Source organism: Haemaphysalis longicornis, unplaced genomic scaffold, assembly GCF_048455015.1.
Source record: "Haemaphysalis longicornis isolate Haplotype H1 unplaced genomic scaffold, Haemaphysalis longicornis Haplotype H1 scaffold_3, whole genome shotgun sequence".
Taxonomy (NCBI): domain Eukaryota; kingdom Metazoa; phylum Arthropoda; class Arachnida; order Ixodida; family Ixodidae; genus Haemaphysalis; species Haemaphysalis longicornis.
In genome coordinates, this window is record NW_027526335.1 from 161,540,470 (window position 1) to 161,552,932 (window position 12,463).

Genomic DNA, 12,463 nt, shown 5'->3' on the forward strand with positions numbered 1-12,463 from the left:
AAAGCAAAGCAACTTTCTCTGTTGTCCTCACACAACCATGTCAAACACAAAACGACAAGAAGCTTCTCTACAGGAAACAATGTCGCGTCAGGGCAAAGTATATGCTACATGAAACAACAACAAAACAATTTTCTCCCGACAAAACAAACACCGCACACCACACACAATCAGAAACGAAAGTTAAAAATGACATGTTTAGTGCCACAAAGCTGTCTGAAGATGCGTTGGTTGCCCTGTCCTTCAGGAGCTTCTTGCTCCTGTCGGGGGCAGGCACCTCATCAGCCGCATCGTCTGTATCACTGCCCTCGTCCCTTGGTGCTGCTGCAGCTATTGTCGTCAGTCGTTCCAACAGGCAGCCACACAACACACACTGACAATGTTGGCTGCCAGAAGAGGCCTATGAAGAAAAGCTGGTGCTACTGCAGGCAAGGAAAACAGCTCTTGAGAACTGCAATGCTGCACTTTACGACAGAGCACATCGAAGCATGTGCGGCATTGTACTTTTCTTCAGGTGTCTGGGGCCTGGACGACGAGCAGGGGGTGTCATGAGCCACGACTCGAGCAGGTGGCCACCGTCAACCCCAGAACTCGCCAGGCTTTACACGTCACGGGCAAAAGTGAACATCCAGTCACACAAAGGCACTGTAGTCGGCAGTCACGGTCAGGGCCTTCATACTGGCGTCGCACACCTGAAAGAAATACATAACACAAATATGTACTAAAGCATTAAACAAGTACACAGTTTGAAAAAAGGAAAAGGTAATAAACAAGAGCAAGAATATAAAGAATTGGGTTACTTGTAACTGATCCACTCCGCAACTGCATGCAACGACAAACGACATCGCCGTGTTGTATGTGCCTTTTTTTTAATCGTCGCTGTTTCGCGTAGCAGGGGAATTAGAGCATGCAGGCGACCTGAGAGGAAAATTGGTTACTTACAACTATAGATAAGGGCCCTCCCACCCATCTATGCGGTACAACTGCGAAATACAACCCCTCCCCTCCCCACCCCGCATTTCGAAATCGATAAACCCTTAAAACGAGCCGACAAGCTGAACTTGTCACCTATTCACTATGTGTCAAGCAGGGGGAAACATCTCAGCCGAAGTGAAGGCGCCGAAGCAGTTGACACACGATGGGGGCGGGGCGAGGGCGATATACGTTACGCATATATTACACGGTTCTTTATGAAGTCAGTTAGACGACCAACACAATACACCTGTTTATCTTTCTTTATAAGCTTTTTTTCTTTCAAGACGCCACCCTATTCGATACCTCTGAACGTGTTCATTTTAGCTACATTTATTGACATACCTTTTCGATATCATTTCACTTAAGCGAACATAGGCCGGAGAGTTAAAAGATTATTTACATATGCATGCATCTGCTAAGTTTTTTTTTTGACACACTATTTGATCATGCACAATTGCGAAATTTATGGGAGATCACTGCCACCACACCACACCGCTCAAAACAAACGCATTTCAGTGACTGCTTTTCAGACATCGCGCTCCTTTTCCCTTCGATGCAAAACAATTTTTTGCTTCCGTAACAAACGTAGCCAGAAACAAGTAGTACTTACACCGTGCTTACGTCGCCGGGGTATCCAAAACCCTCGTGTGTCGGAGCTCCGTCAGTGCCGACACCACAGTGTGAACGCTGCGACTGGCGTCGGGGTGCGACAGTGTTTCATGGTGGCAGAAAACGCTTTGCAAACTGTCAGTTGCGAAGAGGGACACAGCACGCACAGCACCTTCGTATGTGTTGACACTTCGCTGCACCTCGATGGCCGATAAGGGCTTCCAATTTCAGCGCCTTGGCAACGGCGTGAATGCTGCGGCTGACCGACGGCTGCGTCATGCCAAGAGTATCACCGCTACCGACAATCTGTTGAAAGCTGCCGGTAGCGAAGAGCCTCAGAGCGCACATCACGTTCGCTTCCGTAGATAGCCCCGTCGCACCTCGAGGCCTAACGTGCTCGTTAAGTGCGTCGCACAGCATCCGCGCCGGGCCCTTGTTGACACGGAAACGGCGCTGAAAGTCGCCGTCACTCAGTCGACGCTCAGGCACGGGATCCTCCTCCAGCAGCTCCAACAAAAGTGCGAACACAGGCGGCATATACGCAGCCATCGTACAATCCGATGCGCTCTTAACCGCGCCGGATTTCACCCGCCGGTCGCGGGAGAACGAGCGGGAGCCTTTGGCTACGTGACGTCACCAAAAAATAGCCAAAATATAGCCGCGTGACGTAGGCCGGCTGACGTTTTCCGCTCCGAGCCAATCGTGAGAGCCCACTTTCTCCTCTCTCTAAACATCCGCGTCGGAAGGGCGCCGGAAATCGTTCCGGCGCGCGTCGGATGACCAGCAGAATACGGCCCCAGAGTCTCTTGATCAGCACTTTTTTGCCGGTATGCGCAGGAAAACTCCCAGGAATCATTGAGGCGTGTCCCTTAAAAACCCGAGGATCAGACGGAAAATGTCTCTCGTGGTAATTTATTGGCCTATGGGAAATATTATATCATCAAAAGAGGCATGCAGAGCAGCTTTCCTTCGATGTCCTTTCAACAAAGCTAACCTCTCCGTTGCATTCTCTCGATGCTTCAAAAGGATATGTCCGATGCCACCTCTTACACAATACGTTGCGCACAGATGTGAGGATATAAGGTTCAGCTTATGAAGCCACGCCGATGTCCGAGCGGAGTGGCTCCGGATGCAGAACAGTAAGGATGCCTCCGTCCTCTTTATTCCTTTTGTAGCACAAGGTTGGTGTGTGGTCGCCAAAGACATCTTATGTGTTCTGTAATGATGGTTTTTAAAATGCCACGTTCGCCTGGAGCCACTTTCAGAAAACGAGTGCAAGAGGTCGGTTCACGGGCCAAGTTGCCCGTGATTTCGCTTCCAATCACTCCGACATGGGAAGTAACTCACTGAAAGCGAACGCTAATCCCGTTTTCATTTAGCTACTCAAGTAGACCTAGGGACGATTGCCAAGGTTTATCTGCCGGAAATCTAAGCTGCAATAATTTAATGGCTGAATTGGAATCCGTAAGAATTACCACGCGCCGCACCCGAAGCGATGTGATCTTTTTCAAGGGCACCTCAATAGCTATACACTCCGCCGTTGTAGATGATGTCAAATGGTCAATGCGAGTGGCCAGGAAATGTGTATGCCGGGAATCGCAATGGTCGCTGCGCTGATGTTCAATTCTCCGTCCACAGAGCCGCCCGTAAACGCGTTAACACAATCCCCGTACAACCGGCCCAAGTGCTCAAGTGCTAACGTTATCGCTTCAGCCACTGGTCTAAATCTCTTCGAGCGAATGCCGGGGATGTCGAGCTGAAACCTCAAACTCTCGAAAGACCACGGCGGATCTAAGTGACGTTGATTCTTCCGCCTTTGTGGGTAGAGAACGTTGAGAGTGTTAAGTGCCGCATGTAGGCGAGAGTCGACCCTGAATCGGATACGCATGAGCAAAGTCTTTCCGGCATTGGACTCTCCCAGCCGGATGAGCTGCAAGAACAGACGCTGAGACGCCACCAAGCTTCGGGGTTTGAAACTGGGACTCGTCTGGAAGCACTGCACCAAGAGGCATTTAGATATCCTTAGTAGTTCCACCGGCGGCGGCACACAAAAACATCATCTGGCAGCTAATGAGGGCATAATAATCAGCTGTTTGAAGGTTGGAGTGGAGTGCTTCGTACTATTAAAAAATAATAAATGTGACAGCTCTTCTTTGTAAAGTAAGGATAGAATGTAGATATAATCGATAGCTATAACGCCAAGACTGTATGCACCATATTAGATGGAAATGAAATATATTGGAATGCTGCTTTTTTGGCGTTGCATTGGGTAAATACTGTCGAGGTTGCTTATGGTAAAATAGGATTTGTTCAGTTTTGAACATATGTTACTGGTATGGATTTTATAATGCCTTCTTTTTTCAAAGGTTACACCAACATAACAATAGGTAACACAAAGATACCTTCTGTTACAGTAGGTATTGATTTCAGACTTGAGCGAGAATAATTTGGGCAGTAAATGCTTTGCAACGCTGGTACAGGCGAATGATAAAAACACGCGAGGTTTTTCACGTTTCCTGCAACCCTCAAGGAATGGATGCGTGCGCTGCAGCTGTACCCAACAATACCCTTCTACGACTGACAATTATGGTACTTGCAGTCGGAATTTATCCTAGAGCGTGGCATGCTTCAGTGCTTCGACAAGAAGTGCTGCTAAGTGTCTAAAAGCTGCGGCATCGCAAAACAATGCATTTCCATCTGTTTTCTTGTGTGGAACAGCACGGCCCAGCATTCAGTGTCCGCACCAGCAAAACATAAGCGAACGCTGGTGAAGCAGTGACCACACAATACCGCAAAGAAGGCAGCTAAAGCTGGAATAGATTAAAGTAGTGGTGAGTACGCTGATGTTCGTTCGTCGATTATGAGGTCGTATAAATTACGTCAGGTAATTCACGAGCTGTGAGATGAACCAAAATTGGCGAGGTCTCCCGCGCTCCCTAATGGTAAGAGGAGCTTGGCGGGGGCCAAGAGGAGGTTAGAACATCCGCAGTCTCGCAGCTGTTGAAAAAACGCGGATAATGTCGCACGTTGACCTCACATCGTGCCAGCTCGAACAAGCAACTGTAATTTACAAACATGTTGCTGATGACGATCCACCTCACTTGAAAGAGTGGCAGGTACCAGAAGTCTGAAAATCTGCGGAGTTAGATGCACGACCAGATGATCTTATAAGAGAATGTCTTCGGGCGCGCAACAAACACACTTTTGCAGCGTCTTCAGCCGGTGTTCTTTACCATAAAGTATATATCCTACACACTATTCGAAACTATATTTTTGTTACAGCTTTTTTATTCGTACTTCAACGTTACATTAATCAAAGAATGAATATCAGAACATCAAAAACTACACCCCCACCGCTACCTTGAAAATATGATTTTTAAATACTGGATAACGTATAAAGCAGTTGTTTGATAAAACTGACATTGCCAAGCTCTATAGCTCATAAGAAAACACCATTATCATGGCGACGGTGACCAAGGTTCGTTCGAAATCCCTGGATGTGAGTATTTGTCCTCTTCTGTGATTTGTGTGCCCACCTATGCAATATTCTGTCCACCACGGCGGATTAAAAAACACAAATGGCTCTCAGTGTCCTTTACTATAAATACAGACGAGCCATGCGTCAGCCATACTGTCTAAATTCTCAGAGATAGCCAGAAGGAGGCAAATAATAGAGCGACCACGTTCAAAAAACATGGTCCCCACTCTAGAAACGTGTTTGAATCACAGCGAATTTTAAAATTATTCCCGTATATTTTTTGAAGTTGAGATATTCATAAGTATATGATTGCCAAGGAATTACACGTCGAACTGTATGTCTACTTGCTAGGTGAACACATGCGCTACTCTGACGTTTGGTGTTTTGACATTTTTCTCTCAACTTTGTGGACACATTATGCGTACGCCGCCTGACTTTCAGCATGTGATATATGTCAATCACTGTCCCCGAGTACATATTCAGGGTGTTTTTGCAAAACGTTCGCTAGAGAACACCAGCTGTGCGCCTGCTAGAAATTAGGCTGTGTTTGCCAATTTATCATAGGCAGTTACAACGAACTTTTGTGTAGCTTTCAGATACAGCTGCATGATTTATTGGTCGTTAAGAAGAAACTGCTGCGGCACCATTTGACGCTGCTACGAAGTGTTTATATTGTTATCCTTCAGAAACACCAAAAATACTCCAATCAATCGGCTGCTCAGTAAACGAAATAGGCGCCGTACAATACGCTCTGTGAGCGCTTCATTATTTAAAAAAATATATAGCAGTTCCCCTCAACGTGAAGGCTGTTGGAAGGGCAAAGCAGAGAATCGCCAGAGAGGCCATGGCGCCATTTTCAGCTCTTTGCTACCGCATATCACGCAGTTACCCACACTGGCTCACTCCTATCTTGATGAACTGAGCAGAAGATTGTTGAATGCAATTGAATTTTCCCGCCTTGGCAGTGCTCGCGCGCCTTGTCCTGGGACAGCTCACATACTTTTCTTTATCTTTTGTCTCTTGTTCTGTCTGGAACAGCACGAGCGGAAGTTCTATTCTTGTTGTGTTTGCTTTTATCTAGCACATGCTGGAGCCTTTCTACGCCTTTTTGAACGTTTTATTTTCGCGTGTGCGGCCAATTCTTTATTTCGCTTAAAAACCAACCCAATGAGCGTTCCTAACTAAATGGACCAGGGGACTGCCTGTTAAGTGCATATATATTGACTCAAGCGCACCTTTACTTTTATTTGCGCTAAATATTGGGGACCACTATGACAAGCGCAAGCGGTTCCAGGAGTTTTGTACGGTTCCGCCTATATGAAGCTCTTGTTCAATTATCGACCTTACTTTTCGCCGGAAGACTGTATAGAGGAAGCAGCAGCTACCATTTCAAAGCCTCCGTTTGGGTGCGTGCCGCCGCATAGCTGCGGTGGCTAGATATCGTGACCGAGGACAAGTTACGACGACAAGCCCGGCCTCTGCACTGCTCTGAAACAAAAACCCTCTACCGCCTTGGGGCCGACGTATTACACAAAGTCGATCCATTAGCGAGTGTTGTAACGGAAAGTTAACACCCGCTGTCCTTGCAGTGGTACCATGGGGCGTAGATTGTAACTATTTTTAAACGGTCGCATTTACATAGATTCAGAGAAATGTTTTTAGGTTTACGTTTGTTCGCTAATCGATTATCGCATAAAAACTTGAGAGCAAGCGTCCTAAGTGGTTATTTTTATTCCAAGAAATAAAAATGTTTGCGGCGGACAGTTTTGAGCGAAAAACCAAAAAATACAGAACAAACGGCTGCGCCTAAAGTACAACTACCTGCAACATCGCTCAATGCCCCTGCTTTCTGTGTATGGAATGCCGTCCTGCGCTTACAATTCTGCAACTTCTACATTGTTCCATGCTAATCTGGAATGCAATGTACTGATAAAAGCGTCGACTGCGTATTTTGGGACCTTTGGTGGCAAGAAAATATTGGAGAGTACAAGTGCCGCACGCGCCCCAGCTATACTAGACGCGTGTCTTGCAGGCCTATCTTTACGGACACGGTGTGAAAGTGCCTCTTCAAACAAAAACTGAAGTACTCAATAAATAACGCAAAAAATGGTCCCCCTTGCCATCTAAATTTGCAACAGGAAGACTGCACGTCACCCACGCTATACCCATAAACCTTGAGAATAAAGACAGCGAACATTTCGAGACACATCAGTTGAGTGAGTGAAGAGCGAAGACCCATGCCCGACACTTCTGGACTACCTAGGTATTGGTTTCAGTTCATAAGCACTACGTTTGCAAGTCCCTCAAGGATATTTCCAACAGAGAGTGAATAACTTTATTTTGGGTGCAGGTAGAAGGCAGGATGTAACTTTTTCTCTTCGGGTGGCGGCCCGGTGCCCATGAACTCCAGCAGAATCCTGGGCCATCTGCATCACAAGCTATCCGAATAATTCTACTTCCGCGTTTCTCGCAGTAGAAGTGATCGCTGTTAACTTACTGTAGTTTGATAAACCAGTTAGATAACGTAAGGTTCCAAAAAAAGCAACGACAGCGTTTTATAGAGGGTCAGGAGGGGAACGTGTTGGCGCGTTTCATTGGCACAAGGGTGCAAGCATTGCGGCTGCATCTAAAAGCCAGATGTGGACGACGACTTTGAGGGAAAATTTTCCAGCTGAATGCCTCTTTACGGAGCATTGTGCATGAAAATAACACTCAGTGATTGAATATTTGGGAAACGTTGTTCTCTGAACTACTTCTCAAAGCATGGGACACCCATTTACTTCAAACTGGCAGTCATCAGTAGCATTCTATGCTGCCGGTAAAATCCACGAAGCCCTTGTAACTTCCAATATGAAGGGCGGTGAGCCGACTAACTTGGCGCTTGGTGCACGAAACCGAGTTTGTAGACCCTTGCTCAAGTCGTCCGCACGTTATGACACAGTGGTGGCCTCCCACACCATGTTCTAGGCATGCCGACCATTAACCCCAACCTCGTCGAAATATTCTTTGAAGTGGGAACCAGTGTTTAAGACGCTACACAAGGGAAGAATACAGACACGGACGGCACTGGACATACAACGGATTTATTGGAAACAAACTCCCTAGCTAAATACAAAATTTCCTTCGCTTTCGCATGCGCAGAAGAGCCAAACCTTACGCAACGCGGAGGCAAGCAAGACACAAAACCCAGTCTTGGACGTGTTGCAGTCCGAAAAGCAATTTTTTTTTCGGTGATTGCCACAGAGGTTCACTGACACATTTTTCACCGTGTTTATATAACAATAAGGCTTCGATAATCTCCCTCTCCTGCTTTGTCGCACCAAGCTCCATTATGGACACGCTTTTCAGATCCGGGCGGCAACGGCATTGGGGCGCATGTTCCGTCAAGTTGCTGCCCCTACCATTGTTGAAGCACGTGCGTTGTTCACAAATTCGGTCATTACTACTCCAGCCCGTTTGGCCGATGTACACATTCTTGTAGGACAAAGGAATTGAATATATTACACTGTCTACGCAGTCAACGAATCTCGTTCGATGCTGCGTTTTACAGCACTTTTTCTCGGGCTGCTTGTTGTGTATAAGAGCACACAAGCCCGAAAGCTTTCGCGGGGCAGAAAATACCGTTTTAATCCATGTTTTTCGGCTGTACTTTTCATGTTCTGAGAAATTACGTGGAAATAGGGCGTGACTTGCACCTTGCAGCGTTCTTTTCCGGAGGTTCAGGATTTGCGGGTGGTTGTTTTAACTTCCTGGACAGGTTTCGGCCACCGCATGCAAAAGCGTCGAAAGCACTAGAAGGCGCTTGACTTGCTGGCGAAAGCTTTGTTCCATCGTGTGACAACAGCTCTTTTTAATGCATTAGAAAATCACATATGAGCATTGCTACGTTTTACCAATTTTGAAAGAGTGGAGGCAAATGGTAAACGACATTTCTTTGAGCGGGGTTCATACATCCAACACAGATGTTCGTCAATGGAAAAAGTTAGTCTCAAATCCAGAAACCTAATGGCGTTGTCCGGGGTATTTCTCGCACGAAATTTAGTTGCTTGGAGCAGTTATTAATAACGGTCATGATGTTATCAGCCACATGTAAAAGCACGACATTAGTACTCAAGTTTAACATTACCAAGAAATTGTCAACATATCTAAAAATACTAATCACACGTGTATCGTCAAGGGCTTCTTAGAGAATGCCCTCAAACTTGCCTAAAAATACATGACATGAAACCGGAGCAAGACAAGAACCTATACAGATGCCTTTCTTTTGTACGAACAAGAAATCACCATATTTCACATGCGCGCCAATGCCGTTGCAGACCGGATCTGAAAAGCGTGTCCATAGTGGGGCGCGACAAAGCAGGAGCGGGATATTATCGAAGCCTCATTGATATATAAACACGGTGAGAATGTGTCACTGAACCCCCTGTGGTAATCACCGAAAAAGAAATTGCTTTTCTTAACGGACTGCAACACGTGTAAGATTGGGGTTTGTGCCCTGCTTGCCTTCTTTTTGCCTAAGGTGTGGCTTTTCTGCGCATGCGAAAGCGAAGAAAATTTTGTATTTAGCCAGGGGAGTTTGTTTCCAATAAATCAGTTGTAAGTCCAGTGCCGTCTGTGTCTGTATTCTTCCCTTGTGTAGCGTTTTAAACACTGGTTCCCACTCCAAAGAGTATGAGCCAACTGACTCAGCTCTCTAGCTTAGTCGTAGAAAGAGTATTTAGAGTAGCGAAAGTAGATAAATGTGTGTAAATAGTTTCTTGTGAGAAGGTTTATTTAGGATAGACGTAGAATTTATGGCTTGCACCTAAAAGCATTTTACCATGTACGCTGGTATCGAATGTTTTCGGTGTCACCGCAAAATAACATAACTTCAGCAAGTGCTCTACCGACATGTCTAACAAAATCTCCTCGTTGAGTCATATCCAGACTTCAATAGAGAAAGTCGATGAGAACTTGTCCCTTCAACTGCCATATAAGGGGCACGGATCCAGAACCAGCTCAGACAAAATATAAATCAAGTAAACGCCGGCATGTATAAGGAGCAGTGTTAATGAGTACTTCCTAGTAATAAATATTTACCTGTAGGACAAGTTTCATACTTATTTAGTCGTCCTACATTTTCAACTCTGAAAATTTTACATACGAATTTGTGCTTGATTCGTCGGTATTGAGATTTGTCTATGTGTGAACCTAATTGAAGGATTATATGTACGTACTCTTCCTACTTTCGCATTTCTCGGGAGGTCATCAGATATTTCAGCCGCCACACGGTGCTGCCCTGCCTTTTGAGATGCGCAAAGCTACATTTTCTCGTTCGTATAGCATATCCAATGTCACTCCGAGACCTGTGCATCGTTGCGACAGTCAGCGTTGGCAGCCGCATGTTAGGAAGGCTGGGTACATTGCTAAGGATCTTTTGTGAAGTTGGGGCCTGGTTGCCCGAAAGTACTGATGTACTTTCCGTCGAAGAGCAGAAAAGGCGCTACTACCGTAGCGCTGCATTCCTGATTTTTCAACAGATTTGGGTTGTCTTGCGGTCACCAAGGGAATTCAGGGGGATATTCAGAACCTCCGCCTCGACTAGTGTGAGAGTTGGTCTCGTTAGGTGGGCAAGCTCACTAACCGAACGATATGCGGAGACTATGGAAATTCCTGGTTGCGCCAGTCTTATTTGGCATTACACATTGCAGATTACCTAATTCGTTTGATTTGACAGTTTTTGGTTGCCAAGCTTCTACAAAATCTGATAATGCGAATGATGTGTCGAGCCACCGCAGGGAAAGACACGTGGCGTGGACAAGTACGCCTTGTTTCTGCTTTTGCCGGAACCTATGCGACGCGACTGCCGACACCGAAACAAAAAGAAAATCCCCAAAACTCTAAAAATAAATCTTCCCTGTATAACCTATTCTGGTTGATAAAGGTAATAATTTAGTTGAATTATCAATTCATGTTTAAAATTAAAAGGTATATATTTATGAAATGCATATGTTACCCCCGGAAAATCATTTTTGTTGACCTTCTTCTAGCTGTACAGTAAAACAGCGTAGTTAGATTTTGTAGCTTTCGCTGCATTTCCACGTAATGTTGTCCGGCGTTTTCTTGATCGAGCCTCTTTCCCCTTCCACAAGGGGGCGAAATGTCTTTAAAAAGGCATAAAGGTGTTGTGCCACCAAACTTTAAGTCTGTAAAAAGCCTGCTGTACGCTTTCTCTGTATGCAAGGACCCTTGACACGAAGTGCTGGGTACAGCAAGCGCCTAATATATATTTTAATTCGCTTCTAAAAAGTACCTAAATGATCTTCTGGAGATCGGGATCCATCGCTAGCGCCACTAACCATGACGTCAGTGAATGGCCAGCGCAACAAAGTTTGTGACGTCATACCACGTTAGCGACTCGAGCGACGTCAACGTGAACTCCAGTTACCCCGGTTTGTTTGGTAGCTTGGTCGTATCACACACTATGCCGATACGGCGGCGATGACGACGAGTCGCCAAACCATCGGCCAACTGCCGACTTGCCAGACCGCGTTGTCACACTCCGCCGACGGCGTCACAAGCACGTCGGCCGATGGAAAGTCGCCGTAGTGAGACTGACTCGCCGACCGAAGACGCCAACAAAACCGGTCGCCCGACGCGTCGTCGGGAATCGACCGAGAAGCGAAAACTGCACCCCGACAACATTCGTGCCGCAATGAATGCGGCTCTATTTTGTTAGTTTCTGGAGGGTAATAAACTCAGTAAGATCCATGTAGTCCATACAACTCAACACTAGCGCTAGTGCGATCCGTATCTTGGCGTTCGATGCTTCGGCCGTGCTCTTCGGCGACGCTGCTACCACGGAGCTGCAAACTGCATATGCGTGTGCGATCGGCTCGCCTGTAGAAAATATAAGGTAAGTTTCGTGCAGAAGAGTTACCTAGGGTAATTTGGGTAAAGCGCTGGACACATGTACGATTGGTACACGCGATTCGCATGCGACTGATCGTTACGATTTATCGTTAGAACCTTTTTTGGCCTCGTTCGCTGGTCGGCGGAGCCGCAACCGGCTTGCGTTGCTCAGGTCGGCTCGGGTGATGGGAACTTTAGGCTTAGCATCCTGGCGGATATTTGATCGCCGCTATCTGTGCAACTGCAAATGACAACCCGTAACACAACTTTTCACCACACTATCATCCCCTTTCTCGAATGTCGAACTTTATTTCAGCTATAACTGCCGTTTGAGCGATCGGTGACCAAGACATCTGCGTAGCCTGTTTCGATGCTTCCGCGCAGGTGTGGCTATCCCTCGGCCGCTAGCCGCATCGCGCACCGCGGCATCCACGGCCGGTCAGCGTAGGCTTGCATCGCAGCAGATATCTGATCGCCGCTTTTAAAATAAGCCCTGTCTGATGGAGGCGAAAA

The 12,463-nt window shown here is 46.4% G+C and overlaps 1 long non-coding RNA gene across 1 annotated transcript; it reads right to left on the minus strand.

Annotated features, from left to right (window-relative positions):
- Positions 1 to 2,295, minus strand: LOC144175284 (uncharacterized). Its single transcript, XR_013323634.1, has 2 exons — positions 1,583 to 2,295; positions 1 to 689 (listed from the first exon to the last, which is right to left on the minus strand). It is a non-coding gene; the product is annotated as an uncharacterized LOC144175284 (long non-coding RNA).
- Positions 2,296 to 12,463: the final 10,168 nt, after the last annotated feature.